This window comes from Zonotrichia albicollis, unplaced genomic scaffold, assembly GCF_047830755.1.
Source record: "Zonotrichia albicollis isolate bZonAlb1 unplaced genomic scaffold, bZonAlb1.hap1 Scaffold_99, whole genome shotgun sequence".
NCBI classification, from domain to species: domain Eukaryota; kingdom Metazoa; phylum Chordata; class Aves; order Passeriformes; family Passerellidae; genus Zonotrichia; species Zonotrichia albicollis.
Window position 1 is genome coordinate 130,621 of NW_027428466.1, and position 6,875 is coordinate 137,495.

Consider the following 6,875-nt stretch of genomic DNA (forward strand, 5'->3'; position numbering starts at 1 on the left):
GATCCTAAGGGATTCAGGTGGGCTTTTGGAATAGCTGCAGTTGAGATAGAGGGTATTAAACAATTGAATACCTTGCCTGGACTATCAGAGGACCCATCTGCAGTAGGACTTTTGAAGGTAGAGGAGCAGCGAGTGCCAGTTGCCACCTCAACAGTGCACCGCAGGCAGTACCGGACGAATCGAGATGCTGTGATCCCCATCCACAAGATGATTCGAGAGCTGGAGAGCCAAGGGGTGGTCAGTAAAACCCACTCACCCTTTAACAGCCCTATCTGGCCCGTGCGAAAATCTGACGGAGAGTGGAGATTGACTGTGGACTATCGTGCCTTGAATGAAGTGACTCCACCACTGAGTGCGGCTGTACCGGACATACTGGAACTGCAGTACGAGCTGGAGTCCAAGGCAGCAAAGTGGTACGCGACCATTGATATAGCTAACGCGTTTTTCTCCATCCCTCTGGCAGTAGAATGCAGGCCTCAGTTTGCTTTTACATGGAGGGGAGTGCAGTACACCTGGAACCGATTGCCCCAGGGGTGGAAACACAGTCCTACCATCTGTCATGGACTGATCCAGGCTGCACTAGAAGAGGGTGAGGCTCCAGAACATTTACAATATATTGACGATATCATTGTTTGGGGGAACACGGCAATAGAAGTGTTTGAGAAAGGAGAGAAGATAATTCATATTCTCCTGGACGCCGGATTTGCCATTAAGAAGAGCAAAGTCAAGGGACCTGCCCGAGAAATTCAGTTCTTGGGGGTGAAGTGGCAAGATGGACGGCGTCAGATTCCTGCGGATGTTATTAACAAAATCACTGCTATGTCCCCACCAACTGATAAGAAGGAGACACAGGCTTTCTTAGGTGCTATAGGTTTCTGGAGGATGCACATCCCTGAGTATAGTCAGATTGTGAGACCCCTTTATCTGGTTACCCGCAAGAAGAACGACTTCCATTGGGGCCCTGAGCAGCAGCAAGCTTTCGTCCAGATCAAGCAGGAGATCGCTCATGCTGTAGCCCTTGGTCCAGTCAGGACAGGACCAGATGTGAAGAATGTGCTCTACTCTGCAGCCGGGAGCCATGGTCTGTCCTGGAGCCTTTGGCAAAAGCTACCTGGCGAGACCCGAGGCCGACCATTGGGATTTTGGAGTCGGAGCTACAGGGGGTCTGAAGATAACTATACTCCAACAGAAAAGGAAATCTTGGCCGCCTATGAAGGAGTCCAAGCCGCCTCAGAGGTGATTGGTACAGAGGCACAACTCCTTCTCGCACCCCGACTACCGGTGCTGGGATGGATGTTCAGAGGAAAGGTTCCCTCTACCCACCATGCCACCAGTGCTACTTGGAGTAAGTGGATTGCCCTCATTACGCAGCGCGCTCGGATTGGGAAGTTAAATCGCCCTGGGATTCTAGAAATAATTACAAATTGGCCCGAAGGTGAAAGCTTTAGTGTCGCAGATGAGGAGCAAGAGCCAGTGACCCGGGTTGAGGAAGCTCCGCCATACAATCAGTTGCCAGTAGAAGAAACGCGTTACGCCCTATTCACTGATGGTTCTTGTCGTGTCATAGGGATGAAACGGAGGTGGAAAGCAGCAGTATGGAGTCCCACTCGACGGGTTGCAGAGGCTACTGAAGGAGAGGGTGAATCCAGTCAATTTGCTGAAATCAAAGCTATTCAACTGGCCCTAGGTATTGCAGAGAGAGAGAGGTGGCCAAGGCTCTATTTGTATACCGATTCTTGGATGGCAGCCAACGCTCTATGGGGATGGCTGAAGAGATGGAAAGAGGCCAACTGGCAGCGCAGAGGAAAACCAATTTGGGCTGCGGAAGAGTGGAAGGATATCGCTACTCGGTTAGAGAAGTTACCTGTGAAGGTTCGCCATGTAGATGCCCATGTCCCCAGAAGTAGAGCTAATGAAGAGCAGCAAAACAACCAGCAAGTACATCAGGCTGCAAAGATAGGGGAGTTGAAGATAGATCTCGACTGGGAGCATAAGGGAGAGTTATTCTTAGCACGATGGGCCCACGATGCCTCAGGCCACCAGGGTAGAGATGCCACCTATAAGTGGGCACGAGACCGAGGGGTGGATCTAACCATGGACAGTATCTCTCAGGTTATTCGTGACTGTGAGACGTGCGCTGCCATTAAGCAGGCCAAGCGACTGAAGCCCCTCTGGTATGGGGGGCGGTGGTCTAAGTACAAATACGGGGAGGCCTGGCAGATTGATTACATCACACTGCCCCAGACACGCCAGGGCAAGCGCTATGTACTAACCATGGTAGAAGCCACCACGGGATGGTTGGAAACCTACCCTGTGTCCCATGCTACAGCCCGTAACACTATCTTGGGCCTTGAGAAGCAGGTCCTTTGGAGGCACGGTACTCCCGAAAGAATTGAGTCGGATAATGGAACTCATTTTAAAAACAATCTTATTAATACTTGGGCTAGGGAACATGGCATCGAGTGGGTATACCATATCCCCTATCATGCACCAGCTGCAGGGAAGGTGGAAAGGTACAATGGATTGTTAAAAACCACCTTAAAGGCATTGGGAGGGGGGTCTTTAAAAAACTGGGAGCAGCATTTGGCAAAGGCTACCTGGTTAGTTAACACTCGAGGTTCCACCAACCGAGCGGGCCCTGCTCAGTCTGAGCTCCTTAATATAGTAGATGGGGATAAAGCCCCAGTGGCCCATGTCAGAGGTTTGTTGGGAAAGACAGTATGGATCAACCCTGCCTCGAGTACAGACAAACCCATCCGTGGGATTGTCTTTGCTCAAGGACCAGGTAATACATGGTGGATAATGCAGAAAGATGGAACAACACGGTGTGTACCTCAGGGAGACCAGATTGTGGGATGAGACTGATATATGACTGTCATTGTTTGTTGAATGTGAGACAGGAGGAATGCGTAAGTGTCAAAAGGTGTGAGTAAGTGAAATGAATGTTTTTTATTGTATGTTCACGATATGGGATAAGGGGTGGAGTGTCGTGGGGTGACAGCCTTTATCCCAATATCGTCTGTTATGTCTGGCAGCTGTGCCTTTTCCCCCACCCCCCCCCCCGGCAGTCTGGCTGTGGCGGGATGGGGAAGAGAGGAGGGGGGGGGGGGGGTGTGTGACCAGGCACTTTTGGCTTTTGGCTTTTTGCTGCTTGGCTTTGCTAGCTGCTTGCTTGCTTGCTTGCTTTTTGCTTTTGCGCTGTTTTTTTTTCCTTTTTCTTTTGTTCTCTCTCTCTTTCTTACCCTCCCCTGAAGATGCTGGACCGGCTCCGGATTCTGACCTGCGAGCTCCAGGACACCCGACGCCTGCTAGAGAAGATTCGGCGCCCTCCACGACACAATCTGGTCCCTTTTCTTTTCTTGTGTTGGGGAGTGTTCTTTTGTTACTTGTAAATAAATAGGTTTTGTTTTCCACTTTGCTCCTCCGAGAAATTCCTTCCCGAACCCGGTGTTGGGGGAGGGGTGGTTGGAGGTTTGTTTTGTTCTGGGGGGCTCCCTCTTGGAGATTTCCCCTAATTTGTCCTAAACCAGGACAAGGAGAAATGGAACTTCCCATTAAGGTCCTCCTAAATGGAAGAACCGAGACATAGGAGACATGAAATCCTTGGAGGCAGCGAAACATCTGGAGCAGATGCTGAATGACCTGGAGAGACGCCGTGGTGGGTGCGTTTCCCTCTGCCTTGTCATGGGGCTCAGCAGCCGGGGGCTTTGGCTGCACATCTGGACACGCCGTGCCCGGCACAGCGGGAAGGGATCCATGGCAGCCTCGCTGCCCCGCTGCTGCTTCCACGCCCTGCAGGGCTGTTTGCCAGCCTGGCCTGGCTGCAGCTTCTCCCCAGCCTCTGCAGGAAGGCATTTGGCATCAGTTCACAAGCAGCCCAAACTGCACCACGGGCCATAGATGCCCTGAGATCCCCGGCAATTTTCTAATCTCCAGTCAGATCAGGTGTAGGGGCTTTTTCAGTCAGGGAGGGCCCTGGCCCAGCCCCAATAACCTGGCCATTTTCCTGATCCTTATCCACGACTTGACAAGTATTGTCTCCTGAAGTTGCCACCTCCTGCAATGGTTCCATCTGACCCAGCTGTCCTTTTTCCTTTCTCAAGCGATGGAGCAAAAGTCCATGCAGGTGGGGCCATATCCTGTAGGAAGCAATGGCTTTGTGCCAGCCACTGATGCAGGAAAGGAGGAGATGCCAGACATGGGCACAGGTACAGGGGATAATTGCTCCACCAGGCGCAGCCCTTGGTGGGGCTCTGTGGCGTCAGCTCTTTTCCCCAGGGCCTGCCCTTGCCCAGCCCGGCAGCAGCCAAAGCTGGAGGAGCCTCTGGAGCTCGTCCACAGCCCTGGGGAAAGAGGACTCGTGCACCAACATCGCTCCCTCTGCAGCTGCTCTGGAGCTGGCTCTGAGTGCCCAGAGGCCCAAGGCACAGGAGCAGCCCCGAGCGGGAGCCCTGCCGCCAGCCCAGGGCCAGAGCCAGCCTTGGCTCCCGACTGGGCAGGGGATGCACTGGCTCCTGAAAGGGCCTGACTCTGTGCCCTGGGGCTGGGAAAGCTGTCAAAGGGCAGGGAGGGCCAGGGCTGGCAGTGGCTGCTCAGGGATGGCTTTGGCCCGTGTCCCTCCAAGCAGCCACTGCCCAAGCAGCTGCGCTGCCCCCGGGCTCTCCTCTCGGCCTGCTGGGCTTTGTTGGGTGGCACAGCCTGTGCCAAGGGGCGGCAAGGTGCCTGCAGGCCCCAGCTCTGGGGGAAACCGAGAACGTCCTGCCTGCATCCACCGTGCTGCCAGCTCAGTAGTGCAGCACAGCACGGGCTGACGCTCCTCATTGCTCCCACAGAAGTGCTTGGCATGTCAGACACAAACGCCCAGAATCCACGGAAAACACATAGAATTATCTGCCCCCAGGACGTGCGCAGGTCCTGCATGATAGGCACGGTAGTGACACTGTTCACTGTGCCAATTTCCGTGGGACTGTGCTATGCTGGGTTCCGGTTGTGGAAGGGAAAGAAACGGTAAGTGTTGGCCCATCTCTACCCTCTAGCTTCTTTATAGGCTGCACATAGTCAAGAACATTCAGGGAACAGAAATGCTGCTGTGGAGTTGTGGCCAGTCCATGGTTGTCCAACTAACTGTGCTGAGGGTCCTGCTGCTGCTCAGAGCTTTCATTGGCCTCCTAATTGCTGGGCCTTGTCCTGGGGTGCCCGCTGGGGCTGCAGCCAGTGCTGGCTCCCACTGAGGCTGCCTGGCCCAGAGCAGCCCCGGGGACACAGGGCAGAGGCAAAGCACGGTGGGGAGGAGAAAGAGCAGGGACGAGATTGCCCTTGAAAGGCAGAGGTGCTCTGGGGCCCACTCCTGGCCACGGAGCCTGCCCAGAGCTGTGTCCTGCTCGCCGGGGCCTTGAGGGGCAGCTGTGCAGCTGGGCCAAGCTGTGCCAGCAGCTCCAGCCGTGCTGGGGAGCCTTGCCAGCTCTGGGCCCTGCTGTGCAGGAGGCTCCCTGTGTGCCACTGGCACCTGGGCCCTCAGCCACCTCCTCTCTCCACAGTCGCGCTGCCGCCGCTCCAGCATCCCGGCCGAGAAGGCGTGCCTCTCCCTCTCCCCCAGAGAGCCCAGAGACCGTCGCCTTTGACAGCTCTCACCCGAGGCCTCGGCAGCAGGAGTTGCCCAAGAAAGCAGAGCACCAGCCCTCCGTGCCTCCCCCACGGCCCCCCAGCCCGGCCTTGAAGCGGAAGCCTCCCGAGATCCCCCCACCTCCACCCCTCCCGAGCCCGCCGCCCTGGTCCAACTAGGACTGCAACAGGGCTAGCCTCGCAGGGCTTGGGCCACCAACAGCTTGGGCACCTGCCCTCCTCTACAATTAGCCCGTGTTACCTACGGGCAACAGCCAGAGTCCGTTTTCATACTCTTGGACCTTCAACAGGAAGGGCTGAAGATTCTTCCCATGCCCTTTCTCATCCTTTACCTCTTTCATTTTCATACAGTTGGGTGCTCGTTGCATCTCTTAAAGACTTTATTAGCACTGCATGTTTTGCCTTACCTGTCAAGGGAAAAAAAATAAAAACATTCTTCAGTTCTGATTTCATTTTTAGTGCGATTTGGCCGCTCACATTTTGAGGAATTAATTTTCCACGATACTTCTTCCCTTTTTCCTTACTATCCATAAAAAGTTCATCTGGACATAAAAATCACCAGCATTACTGAGATTTACCTCAAAGCCCAGAGGGGAATCTAGCACCAAATATTCTTCCTCTGCACTGCACAACAAGAAATATTCAGAAGAATATTCACTGGCAGCTGAGGCTCGTGGAACTCCCAGAATACTGAGCCTGCAGAGGAGGCACACAGCCCTGGCAGTGGCTGAGGGGACTTCTCCTCACAGACTCCTCTGAAAGTGTGTCACTCCAGGAGGAGAAAGCCTTTAAACCTGTGCCTTACCTTCTTCCTGTGCTAAAATGTAAGGTTCCTCCTGAGCTACAAACAATTCTCCATTCCTCAACAAAGCTACTCATGTTCGTGACTTATCTTAAAGAGCAAAAGCAAATGCGGTCAGAAATTTCTCATCAAAGCCTGTTTGCAGAGAAACGCCACCATATGTGAGAAAATAGTTCTTAGCATCAGCTCAGTCAAACGAAAGGCAACCCTGAACTGAGCAGCGCTTTAAGTGAACTTGAATTCTCTTTCCTCACCTATCAGCCGGGTTGGTTTGCTCTTTTTTGTCCTAGAGAGAACATTAGAACAATTTGCTCTTGGCAGGACTCCTTGCATGGCTCCGGCTGTAAATGTGTTGGGCTATAGCACAGGGCCAGGGGGAAGCTCAGCAGCCTCATCAGAGCCCAGGGCCACGGCCCTTCCCTGCCGGGGCCCGAGCCTGGCCCGGCCCGGC